A 22,970-nucleotide genomic window follows, 5' to 3' on the forward strand; every position below is an offset into this window, starting at 1 on the left:
CCACAGAGAGCATCCTGGTGGGATGACTGAAGCTGATGTAGGTATAAGCTGATATGCTCTGGAGTGCCTTTCACAGGGGATACCTTGCAATGCAGTTGGAGCTGAGGCAGTGTCCCAGTGTGTTCCACACATGGGGCTCCTCCTGGGATGGCTGAAAAGTGGGTGTTAACCAGAAGGCAGGAGTCCTGGGGTGCTTCATGCAGTGGGTACTCTGGTGGGGCAGCTGAAGACAGATATTCCCAGGGTGCTCTGCACAAGGGTGCCCTGACAAGTTGTTTGGATCCAAATTGGTGTGGGCCTAGGTTGTTCTGGAGTGCTTTACACCTGTGTCACCTTGGTGAAATGGCTGAAGCTATAGTGAGCATTGAGCCGGGGTCTCCCAAAGTGTGCCACACTGGGGCTACCTTACTGGGATGTCTGGGGCTGTGTGGGCTAGGGTCCCTGGCTCACAGAGACAGTAAGGCCAGCTAGCATGCTTGGACCCTGATCCTGTCTATTGTATCAAGGTGGAGGAGGAAAGTGATGCTAATCTTAATGCTCACCAGCCCCTTTGACCTAGAGAGAGTTCCAGCATGTCCAGCATTGTTTGGGAGTTCTTGGAATGGAGTTTTTATATTCTAGTTTCTCTTTTTAAATGCAGCTTTTTTTTCCTCTGTGCTCCAGGGCAGACAAATCTGCTCATGGTCTCTCAATACAACCCCCCCCCCCCAATGCAGTTTGCAATGCCAGGGATGAGTGTTCCCTTTGTCACCATGTCTCTGTCTTGTTCTGTATGTGACTTTATCTCTTGTTGTGCAAAAGCTGATTAGTTAGCCCTCAGTTTTTCTTTAGGAGGTATTCCTGCATAAATAGGTGTAGATTTGGTATATCCATGGAGGAGGTGAATTCAGGGTCCTCCTGTGTCACCTTCTTGTATCAGAACTCTTTTTTTTTTTCTTATAGCCATTCTAGTGGTGGTGAAGTGGTATCTCATTGCAGTTTTTTGTTGTTATTGTTTTTAATGTTTATTCATTTTTGAAAAAGAGAGCGAGCATGAGTGGGGGAGGAGCAGAAAGAAGGGGACCGAGGATCCAAAGCAGGCTCTGTGCTAACAGCAGAGAGCCTGGTGCAGGGCTTGAACTCATGGAGTGCAAGATCTTGACCTGAGCCAAAGTCAGACACAACCTACTGAGCCACCAAGATGCCCCTCTCATTGCAGTTTTGATTTACATGTCCCTAACGACTAATGATACTTTGCATCTTTTTGTGTGCTTATTGGCAATTTGTATATCTTTGGAGAAATATCTATTCAAGTCCTCTGCCCAATTTTAACTAAATTGTCTTTCTGTTGTTGAAGTGTAAGAATTCTTTTATATTCTGGATACTAAACCCTTTTCAAAACTTTTTTTCCTGTTTTTTTTTTAAATTTATTTTTGAGAGACAACGAGAGATGGCATGAGCAGGGAAGGATCAGAGATGAGAGGGAGACACAGAATCTGAAACAGACACCAGGCTCTGAGCTGTCAGCACAGAGCCCGATATGGGGCTCGAACCCACGAACGTGACCTGAGCTGAAGTCCGATGCTTAACCGACTGAGCCTCCCAGGCGCCCCAATCCTTTTCAGATATATGATTTGTATATATTTTCTCCCCTTCTATAGGTTGTCTTTTCACTTTCTTGGTTGTCCTTTGATACACAAATGCTTTTAATTTTGACAAAGTCTAATTTATCTATTTATTCTTTTGTTACTCATGTTCTTTGTGTCATATTTAAGAAATAATTGCCAAATCCAGGGTAATGAAAATTAACCCCTAAAGGTTTTATATTTAGGGCTTCGATTGTGTTGACTTAATTTTTGTATATAGTATGAAGCATATGCAACTTTATTCCTTTGCATGTGACCATTTAGTTTTCTCAGCATCATTTATTAAAGGGAATAATAGCCTTTCCCTATTTAATAGTCTTGGCACCCTTGTTGAAAATCAATTGACCATAAATTTGATGGTTAATTTTTTAGACTCTACTGTATTCTATCGATCTATGTGTCTATTCCCATTCTAGTGCCACACTGCTCTGATTAATGTGACTTTGTAATATGTTTTGAAGTTGGGAAGTGTGAATTCCCCAACTCTGTTCTTTCTCAAGGTGGTTTGGCTATTTGGGTACCTTGCATTTCCGTACAAATTTTAGCATAAGCTTTTGCATTTCTATGGGTAAAAAGGCTGTTGGGACATTGATAGGGATTGCATTTAACCTATGGATTGCTTTGAAGAGTATTGTCATTTTGATAGTATTAAATCTTCCAATTCATGACTACAGGACACTTTTCCATTTTTTTTTAGATCTTCTTTAATTTATTCCAGGAATGTTTTATAATTTTTGGTTCTATATATCTTGTACTTATTTTGTTATAAATAAATGGAATTTAGAATTTGTTAAGAATAAATGGAATTTATTCTTACGTATTTTGTTCTTTTTTGATGGTGTTTTAAGTGAAATTTTTAAATAATTTCCTTTTTTAGATTGTTCACTGCATGTTGTTCAGATGTTCAAATAATGTTTGTTTTGATCTTTTACCCTACAACTTTGCTGAATTCCATTTGGGTATTTATTAAACTTTCTATTTGCTGAGACATTTTTTCTTACCTGTGGCTTTTTTTTCAGTCATTTGTTTCAAATGTGTTCATAGTTGCTTGTTGAAACATTTTTATGGTGGCTACTCTAAATCTCGTCTTATATTATTCTGATATTTCTGTTGAAATTATTTATTGTCTTATTTTATTTAGTCATCTTCTCGATTCTTGTTACATGTGATTTTTTATTGAAACCTGGATTTGGGTTATTAAATTATAAGGCTCTATTTCCTATTTAAATCTTCTATTTCAGTTGTGTTCCTTTAAGACAACTTCAATGGAGGAAGTTGGAATGCACTTCATTACTACAAGGTGGAAGTAGAAGTTGTCTCCCTCCTTGATATTTGTTGATACCCAAGAGGGGGCTCTTCATTATTGCTGTAAAAGGGTAACATTTTTTCTCTCCATTTGGTGTTCAGTAGTACCTCCCTGAATATGAGGATAAGGTGTTCCTCATTACTGCTTTTCCCAAGAGTTATCCACTGACACCACCAGATTATGTCCTCCTTACCACTGGGTGGTGGTAAAAGTCTGGACTTTTCTCTAAACTTTTTCTGACATCACCCTGAGTGAGAAGGGAAACTGGTGTTTTCCCTCTATCAGATGGAGGAAGAAGTCCAGATTCTCCACATGGTCTCTACTGACATTGAGATGTCAAGAGACAGCCAGTGTAGGAAAGAGGAGTCTCATTACTTCCCAGCAGGGATGAAGTTCCAGTAACTTGCTTGGCCTTCTGTGACCACACCCTGGCGGGGTTTTGGGGGTACTTCATTATAGCTTGGTTAGCATGAAAAAGTTGGTTTCCTACTTTGCCTTTGCTGGTACGTATGTTACCGAGCTTTTTCCTGTGGTGTTTAGTTAAAACAGAGTGTTTATTGTCTAAAAGTTTTCTGTCTTGCTAGGTTGTCTTTTTCCTGCTCCTTTGGCTAGAGAAAACAATACTTTTGGAGGGCTTTTTTGCCTAGGCTCATTGGCATTTCTGAGTTGCTGCTCCTCTAGCACCTCATCTGAGATATATGAGACAAAAAGAAAACCCAGAAAACTCACCATCATGATATTTTTTGGATCCTGAGGTTTCTAGTCAGCCCACCTTCTGTCTTCCTTTCCTATGTGTATGTGTGTGTACCCTATATATGCATGTGTATGTGTGTATATATAGTACATATATGTATATAGACACATATACATATATAGAGACACATATATAACTATATATTCCGTATATAGTTAGACTTAGTGGAACTTAGAAGAAATAGAGAAAAACCTCTACTGCATGTTCTTAGAAAAATAAGTCTCTAAAGATATTTTAGAACAAATCTGGGTAGACTATTTGTTAAGAAATTTTTATTTTATTCTCACTACATATTCATAATGGAAAGGTAAATAATATTAATGTATTAGAGGTAAAGAAATTGAGGCACAGAAGTGTTAGATTTTTCCCCATGTTAAGTTGTGACTTGTAACTGAATATAAGGAGAAAGTAGAGAAAGCCCAGTTTTTCAAAACTGACCAATAACTTAGGGTATTTCTGTTAGATCATACTTTATAATACAGGGACACTTCTAGTCTTTTATATACAAAGAAATTATTTTTTAAGTGAATTTATTTATTTTGAGAGAGAAAGAGCAAGTGGAGGGGCAGAGAGAGAGATAATCTCACACAAGCTCCCCACTGTCAGCACGGAACCCAATGCAGGCCTCTGCATGAGGCTTGAACTCACAAACCGGAGATGACCTGAGCCAAAGTCAGATGCTAAACTGACTGAGCAACCCAGGCATCCTAAAAAAGAAAGGATTTTGTTGTAATAACAGAATGTACACATGGTACAGCATGCTATGACAACACCAAGAATTCTTGAAGAGCTAGAGAAACTTCAGCTACAGGGTACCTCAACCCATGGGTTATGATCAGATGGAATATAGCTTGTGTGCAATACAAATGATTGCAGGGGTCCATGTTGCTTACATCAGGTAAACAACTTAAGGAAAATTTTCTGGTACTAATTTTTAGTCAGTATACATGTTCCATAAATGGTTACTTGGGCAAACACAAATCTTCAACCTCCACTCATTTTATCATATGTAAGGTTGAAAATGGTCTCTGCTATTTTAATGAACACTGCTGCTTCTTCGATCTAGAAATCTTAAAGTTATCAATCTGTGTTGGGTGGCTCTAGAGAGTAAAATGAAGGAACAAAGGTAATTAGAGGCAGACAGATTGCTTCTTGGTATAAGACTTCTCAAACTACCAAAACTATCCACTATGGTATACGCTGCCTCATTGGGTAGTGAATCTTTTATCGCTGAATAGCTTCAAGCCAAGGGATACTGTAGAATTGATTCTTATATTCAGTGGACACTTGGTCTAAGTGAGTTCAGAAATCTTGACTTACTCTAAGGTTTTATCATGACTTCTTGTGCAAAATCAACTTGGCAATACCCCTTTTTCCATCTTAGTCTGCTCAGGTTGCCATAACAAAATGCCATCAACTGGGTGACTTAAACAACAGAAATGTATTTTCTCACAGTTCTGGCAGTCTGAGGTCAGGGTGACTGCATAGTCAGCTTCTGGTAAGAGCTCTCTTCTTGGCTTGCACATGGCCACCTTCTCACTGTGTCTGCACATGGCCTTTCTTCAGTGCATATGCCTGGAGAGAGAGAATTTCTTTTCCTTTTTCTTCTTATAAGGGCAACCAATCCCATTGAATGAAGCCCCACCCTCATGACCTCTTGTAACCTCTTAAAAGCTCTATCTCCAAATACAGTAACATTGGGGATTAGGGCATCAACATACAAATTTGGGGACACAATTCAGTCCATAGATCTTTCCCCTGTTCCTGCTGAAGTTGCATTTGTGTGTGTGACCAAAACAATTCACTAGGATACAAGACTAGGGGGCTAGTATTTGGCTGTTCAATTCATCTTTGTAGTTCTCAAAGTGATTTGGTATAGTGCTTTTCACACAGTAGGTTCTCATTATATGTTGATGAATGAATAAATGAATGAAGCACTTACACAGGTGGAATGAGATGTTTTAGTTCTAGCAGATAGATATTATTATCTATTTCTTTCAAAGGTTTCCTACTTACTAAAATATCCCATTTCCTTAACATGGGTTGCAAAATTCTTTATAATCTAGTTCCTGCCCACATTTCCTACTTCATCTCTCACTTCTTCCATTTCCATCACCTAGAACCCAGCCTAATCAAATTTCTTGCTCTTCCTTGAACACATTAATTTCCTTCATTCCTCAAAACTTCTGCATGTGCACAAGTCCCTTTTCCTGAAATGGCCTTCTTATCTTTTTTACCAGGCAACTCTTTCAAGAATCCATTCAAATGTCACAATCTTTATGAAGACCTTTCTGATTCCTTCAGAAAAAATAGTAGTTCATCCCTTTGTAATTCCACATTTTATTTATGCCTCTATAATACCCCTTTCCACATAGGCTTATAGTTATTTATTAATATCTGTTGCCCCTACTAGACAGTGAACTACTTAAGGGCAGGAACCATTTATACTCCTAGCATCTACTAAATTGTACATAGTCGGTGTTCAGTAAATGTTTGTTGGAAACATGTGCTTTTGAGCTGCACAATCTGATATTACTTTGGCTACCCTTGTTATTTAGAAGTGAAGATTAGTTTTATTTGAGACATCAATCATATGAAAATAAATAGAAGAATGAGGCATGTAATCTTGCATTTATTTTCTGCATATATAGATGGTTTATAGGAAATTTTATGACATAAGCAGGTGGCATGTTCCTGAAAAGCTAGTAAATTTGATGTCTCAAAGGTTAAGTAGCCCTAAGGAATATTGTGTACATGCATACATAAGTACTCATAGTTCTAATTATCTTTTTATGATTCAGTACGATTTTGATTTTGGCATGTAGCTTTGTAAATTAATGGAATTAATACACACTACATCTAGAGAAAGTTAGCTAATTCAACTTTTCAGTAGAAATATTAAATCTGTGCATGTTTTCTAGATAGTCTTTATGCAGGCATATGTGACAAAGATCTGTACCTACATTTCAGATGTGGACACTTGATAAATTCATTTACTGAAGATGTTTTTCATTAAATTTTAAATTTCTAATATCAATCCTGTAATTGAGATAAAAAGATATAGAACATTAAGGAAGCCACAATTAAAAAGGAATTGGCGTGGTTTTATGCACAGTAAAAAAGGAAATCCAAATAAAACTTGAAAGAAATAGTTATCACTAGATCTCTACCTTCCTGGATTTGTCCATATGGGCTAAGTGAAAAAATGGAGCAATATTTTGGCTGATATAGGCTGAAATAGAAGAATTATCTCTCTAGTCTCTAGTGTCTATAGATAAGTGCTTCCTCAGTACTGTTCCTATACCAGCGGCATTGTTATCACCTGACAAGTTATTAGAAACTCATATTCTTAGGTCCCACCAATGACCTGCTGAATCAGAAACTCTTGGGGTGGGGCTTAGCAATCTGTGTTTTGGCAACCTTGCAGGTGATTCTGATTGAATTCAATTTTGAGAATGAACTACTGCTCTAGATTTCTGGACTTCATGAATTCCCTGGATAATCATACATCTTCCTTCCTAATTTTTTCCTTTATGTGGATGGTGATGTATTGTTTTCTGGTGTTAACTATTCTTATTATGTTATAAAGATTGTCCCAGTTCCCTTTGTCCTTGTACTTTATAATGCTAGACCAGAGGCCCCAGGTTGTTTTTCCATCCCTTGATCCTTAACTTGGCTCCTCAACCTTAGACTATAAGCTTTATCTTCCCAGCTTTAAAAACCTGGAAAACACACAACCAGATAATAGAAATCACATACACTGCTTTCAGGGTATGTGGAATATATGTGAGAGTGAACTCTCCCTAAAAGTCCTGCTATCCCATTTCTGGGATTCTGTCCTAGATATAATATAACAAGGGTGGAGGTAAATATCTAAACAGTTTTTCATTGTAACCTTGGTTGTCATAGTGAAAAATCAGACAGTTCAAGTGTTCATTAACAGGGGGATGATTGTATAAATTATACTAAGTTTTTATTTAACAAATATATATCTGCTAAAAAATTTATTAGTGCAATATGTACTGGTATGGAGAGATGTCTGATGTATTGTTATGTGATAAAAGTAAAATCAAGGTGCAAAACAATATTGTTTATGTGCTCTCACCACTTGGGAGAAAAGGAACATTTGAATTTACAACATGAACATATTTTACATCTACAACATAAAATAAAACAATCTATACTTATTGACAACAAATGATAATCAAAATAAGGTTTTAATGGCAAAAACGTGTACTACAAAATAGCATCCAGAAAGAACTTTTGAAATGATGTGCCTATTTCAATGGGGCTTCAGTTGTGTGGGTATATGCATTTGTTAAAAATGGCCCCACCAAAATTTGCATATTTCAGTGTATGGGAATTTTATCTAATTAAAGAGATATACAAAAGAATGAAACTGGTCCCCTCATTTCACCATACACAAAAATCAACTCAAAATGGTTTAAAGTCTTGAATGTAATGCCTGGAACCATAAAACTCCTAGAAGAAAACTGAGGGGTAAGTTCCTCACATTGGCCTTAGGAATGATTTTTTTGGATTTGATACCAAAAGTGAAGGAAACAAAAGCAAAAATAAACAAATGGAACTATACCAAATGAAAAAGCTTCTGCTCATCAAGAGAAACCATCAACAAAATGAAAAGGTAACCTACATAATGGGATAAAATATTTGCACACCATATATCTGATAAGGTTTTAATATCCAAGATATATAAGAAACCTATGCAACTTAATATCAAAAAACAACCTAATTTAAAAGTGAATAAAGACATGAAAACACCCTAAGGGCCCATTGATGGATGAATGAAGTTGTGATCATATATATATATATGTATGTATGTATATGTATATGTATATGTTATACGTGTATATTATGAATATATTATATATGTATAGATTATACATATATATTCTATGTATATTTCAGCCATAAAAATGAGGAAATCCTACCATTTGCAACAACATAGATGGGTCTTAGAAAAATCATGCTAAGTGAAATAAGTCCAACAGAGAAAGGCAAATACTGTCTCATCTCACTTATATGTAAAAATCTAAAAACAAAAGTCCCACCAAACTCAGAGCAAAAACGATCAGATTTGTGGTTACAAAAGGTAGGAGTGGCAAATTGGAAAAAGATGGTTAAAAGGTACAAAATTCTAGTTGTAAGACAAATAAGTACCAAGGATGTAATGTACATCATGTGACTGTGGTTGACACTGCCATGTAATATATTAGGAAAGTTGTTAAGAAAGTAGATCCTAGAGTTCACCTCACAAGGATAAATTATTTTTCTTTTTCTTTTATTGTATCTACATGAGATGATAAGTGTTAACTAAGCCTACTAGGGTAACCATTTCACATTATATGTAAATCAAACCATCACACTGCACACCTTAAACTTACACAGTAATACTCATTTATTTTTCAATTAAACTGGAAAAAATGTTCTTTAAATAGTCATCTCTTTCAAAACCAAAACCATACAAATGGCCAACAAGTACATGAAAAGATGCTCAACATCACTCATTATCAGGAAAATGTGACTCAAAGTCATAATGAGCTATCACCTCATACCTGTTAAGATGGCTAGTATCAAAAGACAAGAGATAATAAGTACTGGTGAGGATATGGAGATAAGGGAACCCTTGAGCACTGCTGGTGGGAATGGAAATTAGTGCAACTACTATGGAAAACAGCATGGAGGTTCCTCTAGAAATTAAAAATAGAACTGCCATATAACCCAGAAATTTTACATCTGGGTATATATATCCAAAGTAAACCAAGTCATTATCTTGAAGAGATATCTGTACTCTGATCTCCATAGCAGTATTATTCACAATAGCCAGGGTATGGAAACAACCTAAATGCCCATCAATGGATAAATGGATAAAGATAATGTGATATATGTATACCAGAAAATATTATTCTGCCTTAAAAAAGAAGGAAATCCTGTTATTTTTACCAATATGAACGGGCATTATGTTAAGTGAAATTAGCCAAAGACAAATACTGCATGGCGTCACGTAACATGTGAAATCTAAAAAAATAAAAGATGAACTCATAAAAACACAGAGTAAACAAGTGGTTGCCGGGGGCTGGAAGGTGTGAGAAATAGGGAAACGTTGGTAATAGGGCACAGACTTTCAGTTATAAGATGTTTAAGGTCTTAGGATATAATATGTAACATGGTGACTATAGTGGGTAACACTGTATTATATAATTAAGATTTGCTAAATGGAACAAAGAATGAGCAATTCTCTTCTCCCTGCTTCAGCCTTGCAGTCTCCTTCTAGCACTTTCTATTGACAGAGCCTGACATGATTCCAGTTGTCAAATGTAGAAATGTAGTTTTCTGACCCCCAGCCTCAGCATCACAATGCATAGTACAGAATCCATTTGAGTTAAGACATCATAATTTAATGACTGGGACACCTAAAATCTTCTTCATCACCTCTTACTTCCTCCAACAGGACCTCTACCCTGCACCAGAGTGATCTTTTCTGTACAATTTTAATGTTTTACAAGATTCATGTATATTCAACCACAAAGTATATATTTCCAGGTTAAAATTTAAATAACTGATTTTAGTGATGACAAATGGTATAATTTAAGAGGGGGGGGAATGAGAGCTTTTCAGCCTCTACTTGAATACATCTGGGGCTCAGGACCCACCTACTTTAAGAAACAGTCTATTCTATTGTTGGAAAGGCCCCACTTGTAAGATTGTTTTTGCTTATAACAAACTGAACTCTGCCTGCCTCAATTTTCATTTTACTGGAACAACATTGAACAAGATGACATTCTAATACATAGTAATCTCATATTATAAAGTAAACTTAAGCAATCAACTGTGCCACAAAGTTTTGGTGATGACAGAGACAAGGAGCAATAGTGATGGCTATAACAAGAGTTTTTGAAAAGAAGGCATAATAACTTCTAAGCTATTTGACCCTGGCACTGCCTGAAGGGAGAAATGATAAAGCCACAGAAATTCATCTGAGATTTTTCTGGAGTCCTCAGTTATTATCAACAGGCCCGTGTACATTATCTTGTTAAGGGGCACTGAATTTCTGGTGATTCTGCTTAGCAGGAACACTACTTGAGTTGCAAACTAGTACTGAAATAAATAGCCATGCTACTAGAACTCCTCAGCAATCAGAAAACAGCGAAATTCTAATCAAACTATAAAGATGACAATTGTCTTTAAGTATGTAATTTTATTATGCTTGAGATATATGTTTGAAGAGAAACTCACCAAGCTTGCAGATATTACTAAATTACACGGGGGCTGCTAAATATTCTCAAAGACAGAAGTCAATTCAAAATGACTTTGACTGGGGCGCCTTGATGGCTCAGTCGGCTAAGTATCCAACTCTTGATTTTCACTCAGGTCATGATCCCATGGTTCATGAGTATGAACCCCATGTTGGGCTGTGCACTGACAGTGTGGAGCCTGCTTGGGATTTTCTGTCTACTTCTCTCTGTGTCCCTCCCCCACTCACTCTCCCTCAAAAATAATAAACATTTAAAAATAACTTTGACTAATTGGGGAAAGTATTCCTACAGAGCAGAAAACATTTAGAAGGGAAAAATACAAGTTGTTACTTCTGGGATGGACTGATAGTTAGGTACCTGTGTAAAAGGAAAAGAGTGAGTAGAAGGAAAAGGATCAGAATTTACTAGAATCCAAAACATCAAGCTCTTGTGGGGAAAGTATGCAACCAAATACTGGGCTAAAATTAAGATAAAACAGTTCTGGGAGATGAGCACTTATTTTATAAAATTTTCAGGGCTCTCTCATTTTCTTTCTCTGCCATTTAACCATTTATTTATACCTCTCATTTTCCTGGGAAAGTAGACATCTAATGACACATAAAATAAAATATAATGTAAATTTTTAAAGTGGTGAAGAAGAGAGATAAACAAGTAAGGGATATAAAAAGACAAGGAATGGCGTTCAAAATACAAAGTGTAAAGAAATGTGCTCCATCTATTGGTGGAAAGCAAATTTAGCTTTAAGCTTACTAACCGCTAATTTAAAACAGATGAAGAAAGAAAAAAGGCACACCAGTTACACAGATTATAAATGTATGGGGTTTAGAGTAGACCACTATAGGATTAAGGTGTGGACAAAGTAGAAATGTGATAAAAGAAATTGAAATATCAGTATTATGAGGAAATGTTAACGGAATTCGAACTATGTAGCCCAAAGAAGAGAAAGTTAGGAAGTGACTTTATGACTATTTTCTAATATTTCAGCAGACTTTGTGTGAGAGATTCAAAGCATTGTTTTCTGTGCCCATGGAGAATAATAAAAAGAAATGGATTTTAAACGACAATCTGGGAAGGGGCGCCTTGGTAGCTCAGACAGTTAAGCATCCGACTTCAGCTCAGGTCCTGATCTCTTGGTTCCTGGGTTTGAGCCCCGGGCTGGGCTCTGTGCTGACACTTCAGAGCCTGGAGCCTGCTTCAGATTCTGTGTCTCCCTCTGGCTCTCTGCCCCTCCCCCACCCCCTCTCAAAAATAAATAAACATTAAAAAAATTTTAATGACAATCTAGGAAAAAATTTGGAACTATACGTAACATAAGGATTCATATTCATAATATATAAAGCACTTCTACAAATTGGTTAAAATACTTTAAAACAAGTTACTAGAAAAATGGCCAAGGACATAAACATAAGTTACAGAAGAGGAAGTACAAGGGACCAATAGAAATGAAAATATGCTCAACTACACCAGCAATCAGAAAAAAATACAAATTATATTTGTACCATTTTTCCCCTTCATCAGACTGCAAAACTTGGAAAAAATGCTAATAACAAGTATTGAAAAGAATATGAGGAAATACATATGCCAACAGTCTGACAATGGTCTAAACACTTTGGAGTATAATTTGGGAGTGGATATTAAAACAGGAAATGTGTATGTCCTGCTACTCATCAGTTTTACTGCTTATTAGAGTAATTAATGTTATTCACTGCTATTCAGCTCACTTTTCCTTCTGGGCACACAGTAGGACTTTACTCAGCTCTCCTATTGTTGCTTAGGATACTATGTGTAATTCTGGTCACTGAGTTGTTACTTCTGGACAAGTGGGAATCTCTGAAGGGCTCTCTTCCCTTACACCATGGAAACTGGCAATGTTCAAAATGGTGACTGCGCCAACAGCCTGGGTCCCTGAGTCCAATAAGCAGAGCCCTCTAACCCTCAATGGTCATGCATCTTGAACAAGAAATGATAGTAGACAGAACTCAAAAATTTATTGGTAAGTTTAAAAAAGATGAAAAATGATATACATTATAAGATACCATTTATGTAAAAAAAATCAAACCACAAAGTAATTTATATATCCTCTATAGCTACACTTAGTGTATATTATTGCTAACACACAGAAAAGTGTCAAAAGGAATATATACCAAAACATGCACACTAAAAAATGGTGATTACTTTGAGGACAGGGCTGATTAGAGCAGATTTGGGAACATGATAAAAGGGGATTTAATCTACCCTAACATTTTTTTAATTTAAAAAATTTTAAACATTTATTTATTTATGAGAGAGAGAGATGGAGTGTGAGTGGGGTAGGGGCAGAGAGAGAGAGAGAGGGAGACACAGAATCTGAAGCAGACTTCAAGCCTGCACAGAGCCCAACGTGGGGCTTGAAATCAGGAACCACGAGATCATGACCTTAGCCGAAGTCAGATGTTCCACCAACTGAACCACGCAGGAGAGCCTAAAATATTTTTTTATTAATAGTTTATTACCAAGTTGGTTTCTATATAACACCCAGTACTTTTCCCCACAAGTCCCCCTCTCCATGACCATCACCCCCGCTTCTCCTTCCCCCCTTCCTCTTCAGCCCTCAGTTTGTTCTCAACATTCAAAAGTCTCTCATTATTTGCCTCACTCCCTCTTCCAAACTCTTTCCTCTCCCTTTCCCCTTCCCATGGTCCCCTGTTAGGTTTCTCCTGTTAGACCTATGAGTGAAAACATATGGTATCTTTCCTTCTCTTCCTGACTTATTTCGCTTACCATGACTCCCTCTAGGTCCATCCATTTTGCTACAAATGGACAGAAATCTTCCTTTCTAATACACACACACACACACACACCATATCTTTATCTATTTGTCAGTTGATGGACATTTAGTCTCTTTCCATGATTTAACTATTGTTGAAAGTGCGGCTATGAACATTGGGGTGCACGGGCGCCTATGCATCAGCACTCCTGTGTCCCTTGGGTAAATCCCTAGCAGTGCTATTACTGGGTCATAGGGGAGTTCTATTGATAGTTTTTTTGAGTAGCCTCCACACTGTTTTCCAGAGCGGTTGTACCAGTTTACATTCCCACCAACACTGTAGGAGGGTGCCCATTTCTCCACATTCTCGCCAGCATCTATAGTCTTTTGATTTGTTCATTTTAGCCAGTATGACCAGCATGAGGCGGTATCTCGGTGTGGTTTTGATTTGTACTTCCCTGATAATGAGTGACACTGAGCATCGTTTCATATGCCTGTTGACCATCTGAATGTCCTCTTTGGAGAAGTGTCTGTTCATGTCTTCTGCCCATTTCTTCACTGGATTATTCATTTTTTGGGTATGGAGTTTGGTGAGTTCCTTGTAGATTTTGGATACTAGCCCTTTATCTGATATGCCATTTGCAACTATATTTTCCCATTCTTTCAGTTGCCTATTAGTTTTTTTTATTGTTTCCTTTGCAGTGCAGAAGTTTTTAATTGTGATGAGATCCCAATATTTCATTTTTGTTCTTGATTCCCTTGCCTTTGGGGATGTGTTGAGTAAGAAATTGCTGCGATTGAGGTTAAGAAGACTATTTCCTGCTTTCTCCTCTAGGGTCTTGATGGTTTCCTGTCCCACATTCAGGTCCTTCAGCCATTTTGAGTTTATTTTTGTGAATGGGGCGAGAAGGTGGTCTAGTTCATTCTTCTGCATGTTGCTGTCCAGCTCTCCCAGCACCACCTGTTAAAGAGGCTGTCTTTTTTCCATTGGATACTCTTTGCTGCTTTGTCAAAGAATAATTGGCCATACATTTATGGGTCCACTTCTGAGTTCTCTATTATATTTCATTGGTCTATGTGTCTTTTTGTGCCAATACCAAACTGTCTTGATGATGACAGCTTTGGAGTAAAGGTTAAAGTTTGGGATATTGATGCCTCCCATTTTGGTTTTCTTCTTTCATATTACTTTGTCTATTCAGGAGTTTTTGTAGTTCCATATGAATTTTAAGATAATTTGTTCTAGCTTTGAGAATAATGCTGGTGCAATTTTGATGGGGATTTCATTGAATGTGTGGATTGCTTTGGGTAATAATGACATTTCTATAACTAATCATCATTTCCTAGGTATTTTATGGGTTTTCGTGCAATTGTGAATGGGATCAGTTTCTTGATTTCTCTTTCTGTGGCTTCATTTTTGGTGTATAAAAATGCAACCGATTTCTTTACATATTTTGTGCCCTACGGCTTTACTGAATTCATGGAATTCTAGAAGGTTTCTGGTGGAGTCTATCAGGTTTGCCATGTAGAGTATCATGTCATCTGCAAAAAGTGAAAGTTTGACTTCTTTGCCAATTCTGATGCCTTTTATTTCCTTTTGTTGTCTTATTGCTGATGCTAGGACTTCCAGCACTATGTTAAACAACAGTGGTGAGAGTGGACACCCCTGTCGTGTTCCTGATCTCAGGGGGAAAGCTCTCAGTTTTTCCCCATTGAGGATGATATTAGCTGTGTGCTTTTCATAGATGGCTTTTATAATATTTAAGTAAGTTCCTTGTATCCTGACTCTCTCGAGGGTTTTTATTAAGAAAGAATGCTGTAGTTTGTCAAATGCTTTTTCGGCATCCATTGACAAGATCATATGATTTTTATCTTTTCTTTTGTTAACGTGATGTAACACATTGATGGATTTGCGATTTTGAACCAGCCCTGTAACCCAGGAATGAAACCCACTTGACCATGATGGATAATTCTTTTTATGTGCTGTTGAATTTGATTTGCTAGTATCTTGTTGAGTTGTTTTACATCTGTATTCATTAAGGATATTGGCCTGTAGTTCTCTTTTTTTTTTGTTAGGTCTGTGTCTGGTTTAGGAATCAAAATGCTATTTCTTCATAGAATGAGTCTGGAAATTTTCCTCCCATTTCTATTTTTTTTTTAGAACAGCTTGAGAAGGATGAGTGTGAATTCTGCTTTAAATGTCTGGTAGAGCTCCCCTGAAAATCCATCCGTCCCTGGGCTTTTATTCTTTGGGAGATTTTTGATAACTGATTTGATTTCTTCACTGGCTATGGGTCTGTTCAGATTTTCTATCTCTTCCCGTTTGAATTTTGATAGTGGATGTGTGTTCAGGGATTTGTCCATTTCTGCTAGATTGTCCAGTTTGTTGGCATATAATTTTTCATTGTAATCTCTGATGATTGCTTGTATTTCTAAGAGATCAATTGTAGTAGATCCGTTTTCATTCATGATTTTGTCTATTTGGGTGTTCTCTCTTTTCTTCCTGAGGAGCCTTGCTAGAGGTTTATCAATTTTGTTTATTTTTTCAAAAAAACAATTCTTGTTTTCATTGATTTGTTCAACTGGTTTTTTGGATTCTATATTGTTTATTTTTTCCCTAATCTTTGTTATTTCTCTTCTTCTGCTGGGTTTGAGGTGCTCTTGCTGCTCCCTTTCCAGTTTCATTAGGTGCTCGGTTAGATTTTGAGTTTGCGTGTTTTCTAGTTTGTTGAAATAGGCTAGAATTGCAATATACTTTCCTCTTAAGACTGCCTTTGCTATGTCCCAGAGAGTTTGAATTGTTTTATTTTCATTTTCATTTGTTTCCATATATTTTTAAATTTCCTCTCTAATTGCCTGATTCGCCCAATAATTCTTCAGTAGGGTGGATTTTAACCTCCCCATTTTTGGAGGTTTTCCAGACTTCTTCCTGTGGTTGATTTCAAGTTTCATAGCATTGTGATCTGAAAGTGTGCATGGTATGATCTCAATTCGTTTGTATTTATGGAGGGCTGTTTTATGACCCAGTATGTGATCTATCTTGAAGAATGTGCCATATGCACTCGAGAAGAAACTGAATTCCCTAGCTTTAGGATGCAGAGTTCTAAATATATCTATTAATTCCATCCTTTCCAGTGTGTAGTTCAGGTCCATTGTTTCTTTAGTGATTTTTTGTCTGGTTAACCTATGCATTGTTGTAAGTGGAGTATTAAAATCCCCTACAATTAGCACATTCTTATCGATAAGATTGTTTCTGTTTGTGATTAATTGTTTTATGTATTTGGGTGCTCCCGAATTCGGCACATAGATGATTATAATTTTTAGCTCTTCCTGATATAGAGATCCTGTAATTATTATATAATATCTGTCTGCATCTTTTGTACCTGCCTTTACTTTAATGTCCAGTTGGTCCAATATAAGTATGGCTATTCCAGCTTTCTTTTGGTGTCCAGTCGCATGGTAGATATTTCTCCATCCCCTTACTTTCAACCTGAAAGTGTCTTTAGGTCTCAGGTGATTCTCTTGTTGACAACAAATAGATGGGTTTTAGGTTTTGATCCATTCTGCTACCCTGTGTCATTTTATTGGAGCATTCAGTCCATTTATATTCAGTGTTATTATTGAAAAATATGAGTTTAGATTCATTGTGTTCTCTGTAGAGTTCATGTTTGTATTGATGTCTCTGGTGTCTTATATTCCTTGCTACCTTTCTCTCATAGAGTCCCTTTTAGTATTTCATGTAAGGCTGATTGGTTGGTGATGAATTCTCTCAACTTTTGTTTATTTGGGAACACCTTTATCTCTCCTATTTGGAATGACAGGCTCGCTGGATAAAGAATCTTTGGTTGCATATTTTTCCTGTTCATCGCATTGAAGATTTGCATTCCTTTCTGGCCTGCCAAGTTTCAGTAGATAGGTGTGTAACCACTCTGATAGGTTTCTCTTTGTGTGTTAGGGCCCTTTTATCCGTAGCTGCTTTCAGAATTCTCTCTTTATCCTTATATTTTGCCAGTTTCACTATGATATGTTGTGCTGAAGGTCGGTTTAGGTTAAGTCTTAGGGGAGTTTGATATGCCTCTTGAATTTGAATGTCTATTCCTTTCCCCAGAATCGGGATATTCTCAGTTATAATTTGATCAAGCAACCCTTCAGGTCGTTTTTCTCTTTCTTCCTCTTCAGGTACTCCTATGATATGGACATTGTTCCATTTGATTGTTTCACTCAGGTCTCGAATTCTCCTTTTATGCTCCTGGATCAATTTCTCTCTCTTTTTCTAGGTTTCCTCTTTTGTTATAACTGTGTCTTCTAATTCACCTATTCTCCTCTCTGCTTCTTCAATCCATGCAGTGGCAGCCTCCATTTTATTATTCACCTCATATATAGCCTTTTGAAGGTCCCTAGTCTTTGTATCAATAGCTTCTCTGATGGTTTTTTTTTAAGCCAACGATTAATTTTATGACAATTGTTTTAAATTCTTGTTCAGCTATGTTGTTTATGTCTGTTTTGAGCAGTTCTGTGACTGTGTTTTCTTCCTGGAATTTCTTTAGAGGAGAGTTCTTTCATTTCATCATTTTGGCTAGCTTTCTGTCTCTTGTCAGTTTTAAAAGCTCGTTCTGCCCTGTGTGCCTGTTAGTATGGCTCTATTAAAGGAGGCTCTTTGTCCAGAGTCTATCATTTCAGATGTTCTTTTAATGGTGTCTCTTGGGTTCTTTTGTTATGCCTCTTATTAATATATTTCCCTACTCAGTGATATTTGGGACTTTCAATTATGTGTGCTTTGGCTTGCTTCTTGAGGTAGCCCTGAAAAGAAAAACAGACAGACAAACTCACAGGGAACACAAGCACGCAAATGCACTGACAGATCACGTAAACAAGGAACCCAAATGGGAAAGGAAAAAAAGAACAGGAAGGAAAAGAGAGGACAAGAAAGGAGAAAAAGAAGACAGATGTACTGTGGCAGCCAGAGATAAAGGACAGTCTGAGAGCATAAAACTTGAGGAAGGGAGAGATAAGAATGAGATAAGGGAAAAAATATTTGGATGGTAAGAGTTGATCTAATCACAGCAGTGCATAAATGTTGGTCTTTCCCAGACTCCAGGGTGGAAAGGGAGAAAAGGAGGAAATAGGAAAATAGAAAACAAGGGAACAAGGGAAAAAATTAAAAAATAAAGATAAGAAAAGAAAAAATATTGAAAAAAAGTAAAAATTATAAGAAAAAAAGAATCCAGCTCTCCAGCATGGAAGGCGTGGTTTGATGTAGGTAGATTGGGTCTCAGGAGCTGGTCCTCTGAGGCCCCGCCTTAGTGGTTGCCTAGAGAGGAATGGTCGCGCCAAAAGCCCCCTTCAGACCTTGTGTTGCCAGCTACTCTCTTGAGTCCAACCTCCCCTGCCATGGGCGGGTTAAATTGTTTCAGTTTTCTAAGTTCTGCCAGGTTTCTAAATTGTAGTTCATGCACTTTAATGCTGCTGCCACTGTTACAGTGATCTCCAGGAGCGCCTGCGTGGCTCAGTCAGTTAAGTGTCCAACTTTGGCTCAGGTTATGATCTCATGGTTCGTGGGTTTGAGCCCCGCATCTGGCTCTGTGCTGACAGCTAGCTCAGAGCCTGGAGCCTATCTTCGGATTCTGTATCTCCCTCTCTCTCTGACCCTCCCCTGCTAGTGCTGTCTCTCTCTGCCTCTCAAAATTTAAAAAAAAAACATTAAAAAAAAAAAGATCTCCCACAGGCGGGCAGCTTTCTGTCCAGGATTGCTTAGGGGGATTGGGGAGCCAGCTTTTCCCTGGCTCCACCTGAAGTCAGTGGGCTGCCAATCCCACGGGAGAACAAGCCTGCTGAGGGGGGACAGATTTCTCTCCCCGCACCCAGCAGCTACACGTGGAAAGTATGTCTCTCCGCCTCGGACTGAGATCTCCCCTCTCCAGAGATCATGCTATGAGCATTTCAGCCTCTCCTTCTCTTCCTCTTGGCTCTACACTACCCTGCACGGCCGTCCCACACAGCACCCTGCACGGCCGCCCCACGCGTGGCTCTGCATGGTGCTGTGCCACCTCTGGACACACGGCTCTCTGAGGACCCAGTACCAAGTTTTTGGGCACTGTCTTTCCTGGCTCCACTTTGAGCTGGCATTCCCTCACTCAGAGTCTCTGGTCCTACTTCGCACTCAATCAGGCATCCATGAGGCTGTTATCAATAAGGGGTCTGTGCACGCACCTCCTTTCTTGGAGATCAGAATATTGTGGCTTTTAATTCTTCTCAGTTTGATGGTTGCGGGCATGTGGAGGTAACAGTGCTTCCTTCTTCTCCACCATCTTGCCCCCAGTCCCCCTAAATTATTTTTAATTTGGGAGAATATGTTAGTTTTGAATAAAAATTTTTAAAATGTTAATGTAGAGGAGGGAAGATTTTTGTGTGTGTATGTAAGTGAAGAACTTTTTACCATTAGATTTAAAACATCAATGGAATGTAAATTCAGTGGAGAACAATTGGAGATATATATCCATAAAAATGTGCATATCCTGTGATTCAGTATTCTAGGGGCACATGTTCATATAATGTGTATGTTAGAATGTTTATTGCAATGCTGTTCACAATAGCAGAAGATTGAAAAAACAACCTTACATCCTTCATTAGGGGTTTGGCTTCATTACTAGATTAGTTGTTTTATATTTATATACTGGAATACCTGGCAGTGGTTTATTTGTCTTAATGTGTATTTTTGAGGTAGAGGGAGAGAGAGAGAGAGAGAGAAGAGGGGAGGGGCAGAGAGAGAGGGAGCCACAGAATTTGAAGCAGACTCCAGGCTTTGAGCTGTCAGCACAAAGCCCGACACAGGGCTCAAACCCATAAACCGTGAAATCATGACCTAAGCCATAGTCAGATGCTTAACAGACTGAGTCACCCAGGCACCCTTACCTGGCAGTAGTTCAAAAGAAAGAGGCAGCTATATATTACTGATATGGAAAGGTGTCCCAGAAAGATTAAATGAAATAAACAATGTAGAGAATATTGTATATAGTATATCACCATTTATAAAAATAAATGTTTTAAAAGACTCTATTCATAGATCTTCTTTCTAAACTAACAAATATAGGAGCAGAATGATAATCTCACTGGACAAATTGTTAATCTTGTTTAAGATAAGGAGGTGATAAAGGGCCTCAGCATGCCCATGAGTTGAAAATCATAGCTTACCCTAGCAAAGAAACAGCCAAAAGTTTTTACTTTATCTTGAAATATTCCAAATATAATGATAAGAAAGGATTACTTTTGCAAGGATGCCTATACAGGACTAAACATTCCAGGTCTGAGTAAGCAATGATTACAGGGGAAACAAGGTGAAATGTAAGCAACAGAGATAACTGGGTAGAAAAGGACCTACATACCACCGGGAGATGCTGCAGGAGCCAATTGAAGCTGCACAGGAAGATTTCAAGAGTATAGGTCCTATACTACAGGGCACAGTACAGGAGAAGTCAGACCGTTGTTTCTAGAAGTGTGGTCCTGTGAAGGTGTAGTTGATAGGCAGGGAGTGTATCTTCCTGAGGTGGAACAATACACTACTTCATATTCCTCTATAACTGAGGCTCACAAACCTCCAATTCTACTCTGGCATTAGATCCAAGTCTACTCTGGCCATGGATGCCCCTACAATTGCAGAGGAGAAAGTGAGTACACAGACAGTGTGCAGTATAAAGTCAGATTGTGGGCTCGATGTAAATTAGTATACTAAAAAGGGCATTCACAGGGATCCAGAGTCACTATAAGTTGAATGTAGGCAGTTTTAAAATAATATTAAAAGGTCTCAAGTTTGAAATAAAAATATAAACAAGCTGCAATCAGGCTTTCATGTGTCCATTTGTAAGTTTTGCTTGTACTATTACCATTATTATGCTGTGATTCTTTTTTGTTTGTTTGTTTTTGAGAGAGAGAGAGAAAGAAAGCACAAGCAGGGGAGGGGCATAGAGAAAGGGGGACAGAGGATCCTAAGCGGGGTCCATCCTGACCACAGCAATCCCAATGTGAGGCTTGGACTCAGGAACCAAGAGATCATGACCTGAGCTGAAGTCAGACGCTCAACCAACTGAGCCACCCAGACACCGCTATGCTGTCATTCTTGATATGCAGTTTTAGCCCTCAAGGGGCTATTTTTTCTTCATCATGTATTTTGTCCACAATTAGATTATAGTGCTATTATAATGAGGCCAGTAGGTGTCTTGATTCACAGTCTTATGATTAAATCTACAAGGCACATGTCTTATTTTCAAGTTGGATTACAGACATTAGTTTCCCCTTAATATGCCTTTATGATCAAAATATAAGCCTTTGTTAAAACAGTTGAATTCAAACATTAACAACACAGAACAATGTTTTACAGTGTGCTACTTGGACCACCTGCACCAGAAACAACTGGAAGCTTGTTAAAAACTGCGAATCTCTGGGGGCACCTGGTTGGCTCAGTCGGTTGAATGTCCGACTTTGGCTCAAGTCATGATATGCGGTTCATGTGTTTGAGGCCCATGTTGGGCTCTGTGCTGCCAGCTCTGAGCCTGGAGCCTGCTTTGGATTCTGTGCCTCCCTCTCTCTTCCCCTCCCCTCCTTCTCTCTCTCTCAAAAATAAATAAACATTTAAAAAAGAAAAAATACACTGCAAATCTTTGGGCCCTACTCCAGCTTTTATCGAATCAGTCTCTGTGAAGATGGAGCCCAAGAATCTGGCATTTGAATAAGCTTCCCCAGTTGTGTCTGGGACACGTATAAGTTGAGGGACCACCAGCCTGTATGAGAATTGGGGAGAATAAGGTAGTGAGAAAAAGGCATTTTTTTCCTCAAAAAATAATTAAATGTGTGCAGCAAAAAGTTAGATGAGTTGAACATTACCCTAAGTTACCTCACTTGGGATGTAAAAAACGATCAATTTCCTATATATGATGGAAAATTTAGCCTTGGAGGAAGGCACAAAGAATAAATGTATGCTCATGCTAATGGTGACACCAACAGGCATCTGCTAGGTATCTTTTCAGTAAAGTAAATTCATTAAAAGTACAACTAAATGTGATTGAATTTTTGTATCTCTGAAAGTCTTCATATGAATAATTCACAGATCACGAAAAAACAATCCTTTGTCAGGCCATGCATGTGTCTCCTGATTTTTGGTGCAGAAAATATGGTTGCCTTAGTTATACAGGACTGAACCCATGGATTAAGCTCAGTGCAGACAAGTAGATTTGTGTGTCATCCACAGAGACGATAATTGAATCCAGAAGAC

The sequence above is a fragment of the Suricata suricatta genome, chromosome X (genome assembly GCF_006229205.1).
Source record: "Suricata suricatta isolate VVHF042 chromosome X, meerkat_22Aug2017_6uvM2_HiC, whole genome shotgun sequence".
Taxonomy (NCBI): domain Eukaryota; kingdom Metazoa; phylum Chordata; class Mammalia; order Carnivora; family Herpestidae; genus Suricata; species Suricata suricatta.